Raw genomic sequence first — 14,113 nt, forward strand, 5'->3', positions numbered from 1 at the left:
TGACTTTTAATTTCCAACACAAAGTTTCCTTATCACTCCATTTCTCAAAAATACAATAATATCTATATTCTCTGAGAGAGCAATTTTTTCCCTTTTTGAGTAAATTTTTGTTGATATCTTTTTGTATAACAAAGAATTGTTTTTTCAAAAAAATTAAGAAGGAAGTAGAGGGAAAATTTATCAAAGCAATTCTGATGTTGAATATGCCATGTTCCATCCTCATGAACCTCTACCTCTTCAAAAATAGGAAGAGAGGAGTCTTGTCATATTTCTTCTTTTCAGTCAAGCTTGGACTTCATAATTTCACAATATTGTCTCATTTATTCTGTGGTGGCTGATCTTTCCATTTATATTTTTGCGGTTATTGTGTACATTGTTTTCCTTGCTCTGCTTATGTAATTTTGAATCGGTTCACATAAGTCTTTATGTGTTTCTCTGTTTTCATCACATTTGTGATGTCTTACAGAACAATAACATTCCATTAAATTTATGTGCCAAAATTTGCTTGTCCAATCCGTAGTTGATGAGCATATACATTGTTTTCATGTCTTTGCTACCACAGAGTACTGTTGTAAATACTTTGCTATATGGACCCTTTCTTTTTGTCATTGACTTGGGGTATGTGTTTAGCAATGGAATCTCTGGATCAAAGTCTTTGGATATTTTGTTCACTACATTTGCATAATTTCAAATTACTTTCCAGAATGGTTGTACCAATTCACAGCTCCAACAACAAGGCATTATTGTGTTTGCCTTTCCACAATCCCTAAGATAGAGCAAACTGAAACAGCAAAACACTTTGAACACCCTATAGCCTATTATGAATTTCAGCTATTATTCTTTGTTTAATGTCTTTGGGACCTTGAGCAAATTCCATAAGCTCTCTGCGCCTCAGTTTCCTCATCCATGATATGAAGGAGTTAGACAACATGACCTATGAGGTCCCTTCTAGGTCTATACCTATGATCCTGTGAGTCAATGAGAAAGGAGAGATTAGACACCCTTGGGGCTGAGGAAGGCTCTTTTGAGTGTATGTCTCAAGGTATAGGATGTAAGCAACCGTAGACCACCAGTTGAAGAAAGCAAGTGCTCTGCAGCTAAAAATTAAGATGTGTCAAGGATGCCACTTTTTCTTGACTTCCCTCCTAACTACCTGCCCCCTTTCTCCTCTTGCTCCTTGCAGGCAACATCAACTTTTCTGGCAACAGATGAGGCTTTGCCTCCAACTTCCTGAGGTTCACCTCAGCTGTCGACAGAGAGAAAGGAATATTTGTTTTCTCTTCACCTTCTCCACAGCTGGAGAACCTAGCTAAGCTTTGAAAGGAAGCTGATGGATGGGAGATAGCTGTCCTGCACAAATTTTATCTTAAATGCAGGAACCAAAATTATTTGAGCCAAGTGTGCTTCCCTGTAGGAACTGGAGGATTTTGACAAACTGGGATTAATGAAAAAGAAATTGGTGATGTTGCCATGAAGTAAATACAGAGAATTTATAACCCCAGAGATAGACCAAGTAAGACATCTGATTGGGAAATATATTTCCATATATTTTCTCGAGACAGAGAAAATCTTCTGTGTAAGCATAGTGGGTGATCAATGTGTAGAGGTGACTATAAAGGCCCTGGGAAATCTCTTATTCCCAAATATCTCCTTCATAGTTTTATAGATTTAGAATTGGAGGAACATTAGAAGTTATCAAATGAAAATGAAAACTTCTCATGTTATTCTATTAACTCCCTATCACCTCCAGGAAAAAATATAAAATCCTCTGCCATCAGATTTTTAAAAATATGTAGTAGTTCACAAATCCTTGGTCAAAAAGGCCTTGTCTAGAGAAATCTATCCCCTTCCCTGAGAAGTGAGGTCACCGAAGGGAATCCACACATGCCTGCCTACCACAGAAACTTAATAACTGTGTGACCCTGTGCATGTCCTTTAACCTCTGTCTCAGTTTTCTCAACTGTAAAATGGAGATAATAACAACACCTACCTCACAGAGTTTTGTGAGGATCAAATGCTTAGCATAATGCCTATCAGAAGTCTTTCTTCCCTCCTGCATTCCTCCTCTCCTTCTTTACTTCCTCCCCTCCTTCCTTCCTTCTCCTCTAGCTCATTGGTTATGACACTGCCAAATTGCCTGGGGGCACACCTGATGTTAAAGAGCAACATTTCTCTACCTGGTTTCCACCTACTACTTATCTCAAGGTTGAGCCACCAGCTACCTGGCGGCCCCTTCCTCCCTCCTAGGCAGGACACAACATCACAGAGAAAGATGACCCCTGGTAGGGCATATATGTTCAAGTCCAGGTAAAACTGAATGATTTCTGAGGTGTCTTCCAATTCTGAACTTCTGAGCAACTCATATAGGATCAAAGAATCTCAGAGTAGGAAAGGATCCCACAGAGTACATCTAATAAAAACTCCTTCTACAATATCCCTGATAAGTTATCTTCTGCTTATAAAATGTGGTGTAATGGAAAAAATGTGGACTTTGCAATCAGAGAACATTCCAGGGTTCCAATCCTGACTCTGATCCCTACTTCCTATGTGTCCTTGGGCAAGTCATTTAATCTCCATGGACCTCAGTTTTCTCATTTGTAAAACAAGAGGGTTGAACTAAATGGTCTCTGAGCCTTCTTCTGCCTCTAAATCTCTGATCCTGATAATCTCCAGGGACCTGTTACCTTCCAAGGCAGTCCATGCCAATTTGGGACACCTTACTCTGTTAGGAAGATTTTTTCCCCCTATCATATTACCATTAGTTCAAACTATTATCTGTTGATATTGACAATAGGAAAAAACAGGAGGAGGAGGAAGAAGAGGAAAACAAACACGTTGTTACAGTCTGGTTGGCATTCCCATGGCCTCAATGGGTACTGTGTTTCCTTACTCTATATTTGAAGCTTCACCACAACACTTGGGAGAAGACCAACTTCCACCCTTTGCTTGTGAGGATCAGTAAAAGGTTGTGCAAATATGATCCTGGAATGTTTCGTACCTTATGCTGCAATTTCTACCATTTCTCACAATCCCCTCCCCCCACCCCTCCCCATGTCTTCCTATCCCCAAGTACACAGCGCTTATCCCACCAAAGTGTGCCAGGGACCATCTGGCAGGGTTCGTCAGCGGTAAAACCAACACCATCTGTCAGGGACGTATCGCCCCCTCATTCTCCTTCAATCCATCTCATTCCTACCCACTTGGTCCCTCGTTGCCCAGTTCTCTCTCATCTCTTTTTTGATGCTCCTTGGTTCTGAAGCCTGCCTTCTTGAATGGAATCTGTTTGCCTCCTTCTTTCTCCTTGAGCTTGGGAGATAGACCTTTGTCGCTTCAGAAACTCCACTCTTCTTCTCGTGAGGCCAAACTGAAGACGCCCAGATTTTAAGGCTGACTAGATCCAAACAAGATTTTGAAGCAAAGATTTTTCCTTGCAATCTCCCAACTTTTTTCCCACTTGACTCCTTTGTTTTCTGTGGACTCTAAATCTCTTGAGGAAATACCCAACCCTTTGTATCCAAATTTGCTCTTTTCTTCCTGCCTCTATTTATCCCATTTGCAGAGAAATTACAAATTCTTGTCCCTAGACTGTAGAGAATGGAATTTGGTGTCAGAGAACCTGGGTTCAGACCTCAGCTATGCAAATTACCATATGGGCCATCTTGGGCAAACCAGAGCCTCTGTTTTCTCATTTGTAAAAGGAAGCGGTTGCATTAGATGACTCCTAAAACTCACGAGCCGGGTGTGTTTGAAAATAAACTACACTGAAACAGAGGAACGATTTATTCAATAACACTATTGTAAAAACAAACAACTGTGAAAGACTTAAAAATCTGATCCCTGCAATGACCTACCATGTTTCCAGGGGATCAGTGATGATGAATGCTGCCTACTTCCAGACAGAGAGGTGATGAACTCGAGATGAAGTGTGAGGGTTGCATTTTGGATGTGGAAAATGTGGAAAAACTGTTTTGCTTGACTATACATATTTGTTACAAGAAGTTCCCCATCCATGGTGGGGGAGGGGAAAATGAGAGGGAGGAAAAAAAGATCACTATTTTTTTTTCTAATTAGAAAGAAAAAAAAAAAGAAAAAAGAATTATAATTCCAGAAAGGCAGTAAAGAGACCTTGATGAGCACCAGAGCAGATTGTTAAACCCTGGTCTCTTAAAAACAGGGTTTAAGAATCTGTTCTGTTGCCCATCAGTCATGTGATCTCATCAGACACTTCCCATTGTTAAGACTCAGAGTCTTTATCCAGGGATAATAATAGATGCCATTGACATGTTGCTTTAAGGTTTCAAATGTGCTTTATATATATATTATCTTATTTGGACCTCACAAGCCATCCACTGCAAGTTTGATTATCCCATTTTTGCAAGTGAGGAAACAAGGCTTATAGGCTTATAAAGATAAGGGGACTTGTTCCTGACTACCTGGTTAACAGATTTTAAAGGCAAGATTGAAATTTGTTAACATACTGTGTTAAAAGCTGTTAGTGGCATATACCCAAGCTCGGAGATAGCCAGTCATGGTTAAATCTGTCATGATTTACTCTTGCTAGTGACCTGTGTAAGCTTGAAAGTTCTATAGAAATGGGAGTTGTTGTTATTATTATTATTACCTTATCCTCATCCTTTCAATGAAATTCAAATAGAAATTGTGCTTGGCCAAGTCACTTTCCTGCAAACATTACTTCATGTTAACTGCTCTATGGGCCATTGCACGGGAGGGTAAAACAATTGTATTTTAATAAAATCATTAGAATGTAACATTCTCCACAAGCTCACATAAACGATCCTTGGTATAACTCTGGTAACAGACAAGATGAGAGGAGTGATATGTACCTAATTCTGTCCTCACATCACTTTGATTTCTTCTCCTAGGATCCTATGTTTTGAATACTTTTTCATATAGCATGGAGATTATAAGTATTTGCTATGGAAACATCTATTTTTAAAAAATTATTCTTAAATTTCTGGGTCAATGTTATCACCATATGATTACAGATAATGTTTTGGCCGGTAGTAATATTCCAAATCCAATGCAATTTATTGGTTGAGTGCTAAAAAGATATTTTGAAATCTGCTCTTTTGGGGTGGAGGTTTGTTATCTGTCAGTCCATGAAAGATCACAAGCTTCAGGTAAAAATCTAGGCACCAGCTTGTGTCTTACCAAGTGTTCAGTAGGTCCAAGATTTTTGAAGCCTATAGTGATATGTTGCACATTTTCCATTGTTTCTTTGCATTATCTGCATTGATCATTAAATCTGGGCTCCTTAACCCCTTGGTAATTTCTAATAGTGATGACATGATCTTGAATTATCATCATGGGCCCCTCCATTTCCATAAATAAATCTAGAAGATCCAGCCGTTTGTTTGACACATCTTTGTCAATGTATTATTGGCTGAGTTCATGCAAATTTTGCTCATGGAAGGCCTTGATTTTGTTTCTGTATCTTAGCCACTTCATAGGCTCTATTCAGAGGCAAAACTCTTTTTGTCACATTTGACAAATCCAAAAGGTGTCTGCCTCTTGTCACTATTTGCTGGATGAAGTAATGTCTATGTGTTCCAAAAGTATTTTGTTGGGTTTCTGACTTGTTTATCCTCTGGTCTGAGAACGTCTCTTGATCCTTTTGCCATTTTTGTTAAGGAAGTATCTCTCTTTCTATAGATACTTTAGGATGATAGCCCTATGTTTGTTATTAGGGCAGGTATGTGGTACAGTAGATAGAGTGCCTGGCCTGGAGTCAGGAAGACCTGAGTTTAAATCCAGCCTCAGATACATACAAGCTGTGTGACTCTGAAAAAATCACTTAACCGTGTTTGCCTCAGTTCCTTCATCTGTAAAATGAGCTGGAAAAGGAAATAGCAAACTACTCTAGTATCTTTGCCAAGAAAATCCCAAAAGGGGTCACAAAGAGTCAGACATGACTGAACAACTGTATGTTTTGTTATTATTTCATTAATAGAGTATGGGATTTATTGTTACTACTTTCTAAGAGGGCATATTATATGAACATAAGTATGATGCGAGGTAGTGTGTGATAAGACAAAGTATTCCAGGAAAATTTGAGGAACAGGAAGAAATACATTCCAAGTCCAATGTTGAACACTATGGGTGATGCAGAACAAATGTGTGACATGATTTCTGTCTTCTAGGAAATTGGAGAGGCAAGACATGTACATATAGGGGGTGAGGATGGGTAGTTGGGCTTTTACAATTGATTTTTTGCTTCAGCTCCTACTTGATGTAGTCACAGAAAGCAAGAGAGGCAGATAATAGAAGTAATGAGGTATGACTTTGTTAAGGAGATGTTAAACTAAAAACTGTGGACTCACCTGGAGTCAGTCCCCAAAGCTGAAGCTTTGGAGAGTCTAGGCCAGGGGTGGGGAACCTGAGGAACCTTCTATGTCCTTGGGTGCAGCCTTTTGACTGAGTCCAAGTTTTACAGAACAAATCCTTTTATTAAGGGGATTTGTTCCGTGAAGTTTGGATTCCGTCAAAGGGCCACACTTGAGGACCTAGAGGGTCACATGTAGTCTTGAGGCTGCAGGTTCACACTGCTGGTATAGGCAGAGAGCAGCTTTGTGGAGTACGACACCTATGCTTATACCAGAGGTCAGGAGTGGGGTGAGAAGGGGATTCTCTGTCCTTTTCCTTGGCCATTGACCATGGTGACAGATTTCCAGGACTGGCAGTCTTACTTATTTAAAGATTCTAGGGGGATGGCCAATATTTTCTAGTCTACTTGCTATGTTCTCTCTCTAATACAGTCAAGAAACTTGTTCACATTTCTTAAAGGGAACCATCCATTTTGATTTTTATAGTTCAACACTTTATAGCCTCTGTTATCTGTATTGTCATGGGAATTAGAGAGGAAATCAACTAGTCAGAGACCAACTATTGCCCTACACATATGAAAATACTAGGCAACAATATAATGCTGTGCATAAGGGCCCAATGCATAGGAGCTTTGAAGGGAGTGGGTCCCTATAACAAGGACCCTATAGTGGGTCCCATGGTGGGATAATCACAGAATGCTCCCTGGAAACACAAGGGTAAGCTGGCCTTTGAAGGTTTGGGAGGCTAATAAAAGCAGAGAAAAACAATTTTCTATTTTTAAAAATTATTTCTATTTCATTAAATATTTCCCAATTACGTGTAAAAAAATTTTTAACAACTGTTTTTCAAAATGTTGAGTTCCAACTTTTCCTCCCTCCTGCCCATCCCTTCTTCTTGAGAAGGCAAGCAATTTGATATCTATTACATGTGTGAAGTCATGCAAACATATTTCCATATTATCCATGGTACAAAAGAAAACACAAACAAAAGTAAACAATAGAAATAAAAAAGGTTTTGTAAATATGTTTCAGTCTGCATTCAGAATTCATCAGTTCTCTCTCTGGAAGCAGATAAAAGTTTTCATCATGCGTCCTTTGGAATTGGCTTGGATCATTGTCTTGATCAGAGTAGCTGAGTCTTTCACAGCTGATCATCCTTTCAATATAGCTGTTACTGTGTACAATGTTCTCCTAATTCTTCTCACATTACTTTGCATCAGTTAATATAAGTTTTCCTTAAGTTTTTCTGAAATCAGCCTGCTCATCACTTCTTATACCACAATAGTAATCCATCACAATCATATACCACAACTTATCCAACTATTCCCCAGTGGTTGGGCATCCCTTCAACTTCCAATTCTTTGCTGTCACAAAAAGAGCCGCTATGAATATTTTTTGTGCAAATAGGTCCTTTTCCCTTTTCTTTGATCTTTTTGGGATACAGACTTAATAGTAGCATTACTGGGTCAAAGGGCATATACAGTTTTATAGCCCTTTGAGTGTAGTTCCAAATTGTTCTCCAGAATGGCTGGGCTAGTTCACGACTCCACCAACAATACATTATTGAAAGGGACCACTTTCTAAATGGGGAGAATAGCTTGAGCAAAAGTGTTGAGTTTAGGAGTGAGCATAGTGAGTCTGGAAAACCCGGTCTTGGGAGAATGGAGTGTTTATAGATAGGATGTAAAGAACCTTATAAAATGTGACATAGGATGTCAGGGCTAGAAGGGACCTTAGCACTCCCCTCATTTAGGAATTTATCCTACCATATTCCCAGTAGTCAGTTAGCCAACCTTTTTCAAAACATCTAGTGCTGGAGAATTTACTCTCTCCCAAAGCAATCTCTCACATCGTGGAACAGCACTGACTATTTGCCTGTCATGCACTTCCCTTCAGGTCTAGACTACTGTAATAGCCTTCTGGTTGGTATCTCTGCCTCTAATCTCTCTCCATTCTAGCCTGTCCTCCACTCAGCTATAAACTGATCTTTCTAAAGTGCAGGTCTGCCTGTGACATCACCACCACCACCACCCCCATTCAATAAATCCCAGTGGTTTCCTATCATCCTCAGGATCAAATAGAAAACCTTCTGTTTGATGTTCAATGCTCTTTATAACCTGATCTCTTCCTACTTTTCCAATTTTCTTACACCTTACTCATCCCATTCCACATGTATGTTTACATGGATACATATATATACATGTATATACATACATATATAGTCTGTACATAGTTGCTTGCACATCATCTTGCCTTCCTTCTGTATCCCTAGTGTTTAGAAGAGCGCCTGGCACATACTAGGAACTTAACAAAAGCTTGTTGACTGACTGGCTGACTGGCTTACTTGTTCAAGACTGTTGGAAAATTGATGGGCTGGCTAATCAGCCTTTGTCTAATCAGGCTTCAAGATTAAACAGGACTGTGTGTGTATATATATATATATATATATATGTATATATATATATATACATATATATATATGTATGTATATATATGTATGTATATGTATATACACACATACTTATACACATATATGTACATATATGCATAGATATATACATGCACACACACACACACACACACACACATATATATACATACACATGCGTATGGTAATTAAATTTGAAATATCTGGTAATTATAACGCTCTGCTAACATTCTATTCTCATGCCTCACTATGATGTTGAGTTGACTGAATTTTCCAATGGGCTGTCAGGGCCCACCGAACTGGAAAGATTTCATTCATGGATCTAGCAATGGGCCGTATTTCTATCAACTGCACATTATGGAGGATGGGATTTGGAGCCTGGAGAAAGTCCTTAACAAAGAGTTGGTCACCATGGGATAAAATTTTGGATTCAGGAAGTTTATTAAGTGCTTGCTCTGTACCAGACACTGTGCTGAAAACTGAGGGGTACAAACAAAAGAGGAAATATTAATAGATAGTCAAACAAATAAACAAATAAGTAAATGAATGAATATCCACATGAATGAATGAATGAGTAAACAATAAAATAAAAAATAAATACCTGAAGGAAACAATCAATCGGTAAGGAAGGAAACTGTCTCCTAAGACATGAAGGACTTATAATCTGTACTAGTGAAAGGAGCACATGCGCTAATGAAATAACAGATTAATGAAGTAGGAAAATATAACAAGAAACAATCAGGTATAGTGGATAAAGAGCAACTGGAAGGCTCCTTTTTGCTTTCACTTTTAATCTTTAATCTTTTTAATCTTTATAATTAAATCAATTATGTATTATATACTTACGATTTGCCTGGCACTGAGGATACAAAACCAGAACAGTCCCTGCCCTGAAGGAGCTTATAGTCCATCAGGACAAACAGCATGCACACATTTAAATATATAGAAAATAAATGTAAGGTAATATGGGAGTAGGCACTGGCAGTTAGGGGAATCAGGAAAGGCTTTACATAGTAAGTAGTGCTTGAATTGAGCTCTAGAGGAAGCTAGAGACTCTAAAAGACAAGAGATGAGAGGGAAGTACATTCTAAGCATGGAGATGACCTGTGCATAGGTATAAAGGTGAGAGAAGAGAAGAGAAGGGAGGAGAAGAAAGGAGGAGGGAAGGGAGGGGGAAAAGGAAGAAGAGAGGAGAAGAATTTTTTTTTTAAATTACGCATTTATTTGTTTAGTCGCTCGTTTGTTTAGTGCTTAACATATACCAGGCACTGTGCTAAGATGGAATGTTGTGTGTGGAGGAACAAGATCAATTTGAATTATGTGTAATCAGCTTGGAAGGGTAGGCTGGGGCCAGATTGTAAGTAAAAGACTTTAAATGCCAAACAGAGGAATTTGTATTCGATCTTAAAGGCAAAAAAGAGTCACTAGTACTCGTCCAGCCTCTGCTCGGAACACTTCTAGTAACGTGAGCTCACTAGTTCATGAGGTGTTAACTAGAATCCTCCTTCCAGGTTGAAATTGATCCATCACCCGACCCCATAGGAGCATCTGGTCTTTGACAACAGCATGAGACATACTGTGAAATCCCCCACTGAAATCCAGCTGGTTTGCATCTAGGATAGTCAGCTTGTCTAGCTACCCTTTCAAAAGGAAATGGGACTCTTTTGCCATGACCTGCTCTAGGTGAATCCAACACAACTTTTAATGATCACTACTTTCCTTCCTAAACGCTCCTCAACTAGGAAGTGAGGTCACTTAATAAAAAGCTTCCCCAATAGACTAAATTTGAAATCTTAAGCAAAAAATTAAATGTGTTTTCTTATTCACAAAATTCTTTGAGCGTATAATTTTTTTTTCCCCAAGAAAACTATAAAGCTACTCAGCGAAGACTCATTTTTATTTTCTATAGAGGATGGATGGAGACCTTTTAAAGTACATTGATATCTCTTTTGGCTTCTATTTGTTCCCTTACTCAGACTATACTCAACTTTCAAAGGTGAAAATTGAAGCTGTTTTCATAGTGAAATGACAGCAGGTGTAGTACATCCCCAGTTGGAGGATTTCAAGATGAAAGGGACCTTAGAGGTCTTCTGGTCTGACCCCTTCATTTTATTGATGAGGGAACTGTTTTCCAGAAAATTTCAGATATTTGCCCAACGTGACATACATGATAAGTGGAAATGTTGGAATTTACACTTAGATATTCAGTCTGCCAGGCACCTAGATGGCACAGTAGATAGAGCACTAGGCCTGGAGTCAGGAAGACTCATCTTCCCTAGTTCGAATCTGGCCTCAGATACTTGCCAGCTATGCAACCCTTGGCAAGTCCCTTAACCCTTTTTGCCTTAGTTTCCTCAGCTGTAAAATGCAGTAGTCTTTCCACTGTACCGTACCACCTCTACTACCTCTCACATAAGATTGTGTTCTATATAAGCTAAAGCTCTGTAGAAAAAGAGAACTATCATTTTCCCTTTAGGCATCTCTGCCTCTCTCCTCTAGGCTCCAAATCCCATCCTCCATAATGTGTAGCATGGGGCCTTATACATAGGGAGTGGAAAGTGATTGGACTTGTGAATTTATTGTAACTCCAAGGTGAGGAGACCCCCTCCACTGCTGCAGCTTGGCACTCTTCTCTGCCACATACTGTCTTTGAGAATTGCCCAGGGCTCAGAGAGGTTAGGGGATTTTCCCAGGGTCACAATCAGTAAGTGTCAGAGGCTAGAATTGAACCTTGGTCTTCAAGCTCTAGGGCTGGCTCTCTATCCACTTCAACCTGTTGCCTCTCACACATAGGAAACATTTAATCAATGTATCTTGAATACATGAATTTAAACCATCCAGGAATAATCATGAGGAGAATCATGAGGGTTTTCACACATATTTCCCTATTTGTAGCTTCCTGTTTTCCTCCCCTTCGTCCAGCTCATTCAAAATGCTTGCCATAGTTGTGCCTGCATTATCTGTTGATCACCATCTGTGGAACACATTCTGTAATTCTCACTCAGTCTGTTGTCTTTGCCACTGTGCCCCAGGGGAAAGTCTGTTTTTTTTTTTTTTTTAGCTCAGGACCAGTTCTTTTCAGACAGGGCTACCTTAGGTATCAGCGTGTAGACAGGACTAAGGTTGGGATAATCATAGAGATGTAGAAATATTTTCCCATCCTCCCCCCTCAGCCCAAAACTGTCTGTCACACTAGACTTTGCTAGCATTAGAGAGACCTTTCTTTGACTTCTTAAGCCATGATCAACCAGCATTCCCTTGGTTATCATTGAGACTTCCTGGTGCCCTGGAAAGAGGCTTGAAAAAAGAGACCCACTTCTGATGCTGTGTGGGCCTTAGCTTGTTCATTTGTGAAACAGAGCTCCCTGCTCCCTGTCCTGCTCCTATTTGTAAGGGTGAATTGTTCTTCATTAGGGGGAGGTTTTCTTGTGTTGTGCAATGATCACTGGAGTAGTAGAGATTCGAATGGAGTCCTCTTACTAGCTGTGTGACCTCTGAATAAGTCATTTCAATCTCTGAAGCTCTCAGATTTGAAAGTATTGGAAATGAAATCACTTTAGGGACCTAATCCAATCTTTTCTTTGTAGGCAGCTAAGTAACATAGTCAATAGAATGTTGCGCACAGGGTCAGGAAGCCCCAAGTTCTATTCTTGTCTCAGACATTTAGTAGCTACGTGAACAAGTCACATAAACTTTCTCACCCTCAGTTTCCTCATCTGTAAAATAAGGATAAAAAATAGTACTTCTCTTACACAGTCACTGTGAAGCTCAAATGAGATGACATATGTATAACATTTTACAAACCTTAATGTGTTATGTAAGTACTGACTGCTATTAATATTACTATTGTTTTTGTCAAGTGATTTGTTTCAAATCCCACAAGTTGTAAGTGGCAGAGTTTGGGGACTAGAAACCAAATGTCTAAACATTTGTTACTTTCTTGCTTTCTTAGGGAGGAAGTAAGCAGCAGAGCTAAGATCTGAAAACAAGGGTCCCCCATTTCTACATCTCACGCTCCTTCCTCTGTGCTGCTCCTTTTCTTCATCTGCGATTGTTTATCGCCAACTGAGCTTTCCATCATCGGATGTCTCTCTGAGCATGATCAGGTGGGTAGCCTCGTCTGTGTTATTTGTAGAAGGGATGGCCCCATGGATGGTATGGCTTATTGGTGTGCAGGCAGACCTAGCCAAACCACACTGCACAAAGAGCCGAATCAGCCATGGTCCCTGCATACACTGAGGACAATTGAAATTGACAAAGAGGACACCATCAGAAGCTAAGCCAAAGGAAGAAGGGTGCCAAGGGAGGGGAGAATGAGGAGGGCTTCAGCTAGGAAAAGCAGCATCCTGGGTGCAAGATTATTACTGTACTTGCTGAAGATTTTCCCATTCCCTTCTCTCCTGTGTCCAACAAATATACATTGATCCCACATTTTCCTATATTAGTCTCCAGGGAAGGAATCTGGCTCATAGTAATAGATGAGGTTGACTGAATTTCCTTTCCCACCATACCCCATCAACCTTGGAGCTTGCTTCTCTCAGCCAATCATTATATGTTTCCTATGAGGTATTAAATGACTTTTCATACTGTGGCCAATAAAAATAATGACTTCACAGCTTGCTGTGGGGTAGGAAAATTCCTTAATGACTCCTTTCCATTCTGATAGTCTATGTTTTAAGGCCACTTCTAGTCTCAATATATATATGTATTTTTGATTGTATGATGTGCCTGTCTCCCAGAAGGTACCTTAGGGCCTCTGCCACTTTTCCTAAACAACTAATCTACCAGTGTTTATGAAAAGGCACAAGAAAACACTATATTCTTTATTATACCAGTCATCTCAGGTGAAGTCTTTGCCCAACAAGATTGAATTTTCATTTGGCCCAGTCAGTGAGGTCTGAGAGAGAACACCCACTGAATGGTATAAGCTTGGCTGTATTTGTGAACAAACTGGATATTGAATTCCAGATCTGATTCATGGTGTCCAAAGCCAACTCTCTTTTGGGAGGTGGGGGGAGGGCATGGTAATAGCTTCCATTTCTATACCCTTCTAAGGTTTGCAAAATGTATTTCTCACAGCAGCCCTGTGAGGTAGGCAGCATAACTGTTATCTCCATTTTCTAGATGAGGCTACTGAAATTCAGAGAGTAGAAGGGACTCTGCCAAGGTGTCAAGGGAGTTTTGACTCAAGATCTAGGCCTCATTTCCCTCTTCCCTTGCTGCTTCCCAACTATATGAAAGCAAATTCTTTAATTGCATCAGCACCAATAGCTTATGAAGGTTCTGGCAATCATGATGAAGATTTATAGGCAGGATACTTCTGTATTTAACATAACACTTG

The sequence above is a fragment of the Phascolarctos cinereus genome, unplaced genomic scaffold (genome assembly GCF_003287225.1).
Source record: "Phascolarctos cinereus isolate Bilbo 61053 unplaced genomic scaffold, phaCin_HiC Scaffold_9;HRSCAF=440, whole genome shotgun sequence".
Taxonomy (NCBI): Eukaryota; Metazoa; Chordata; class Mammalia; order Diprotodontia; family Phascolarctidae; genus Phascolarctos; species Phascolarctos cinereus.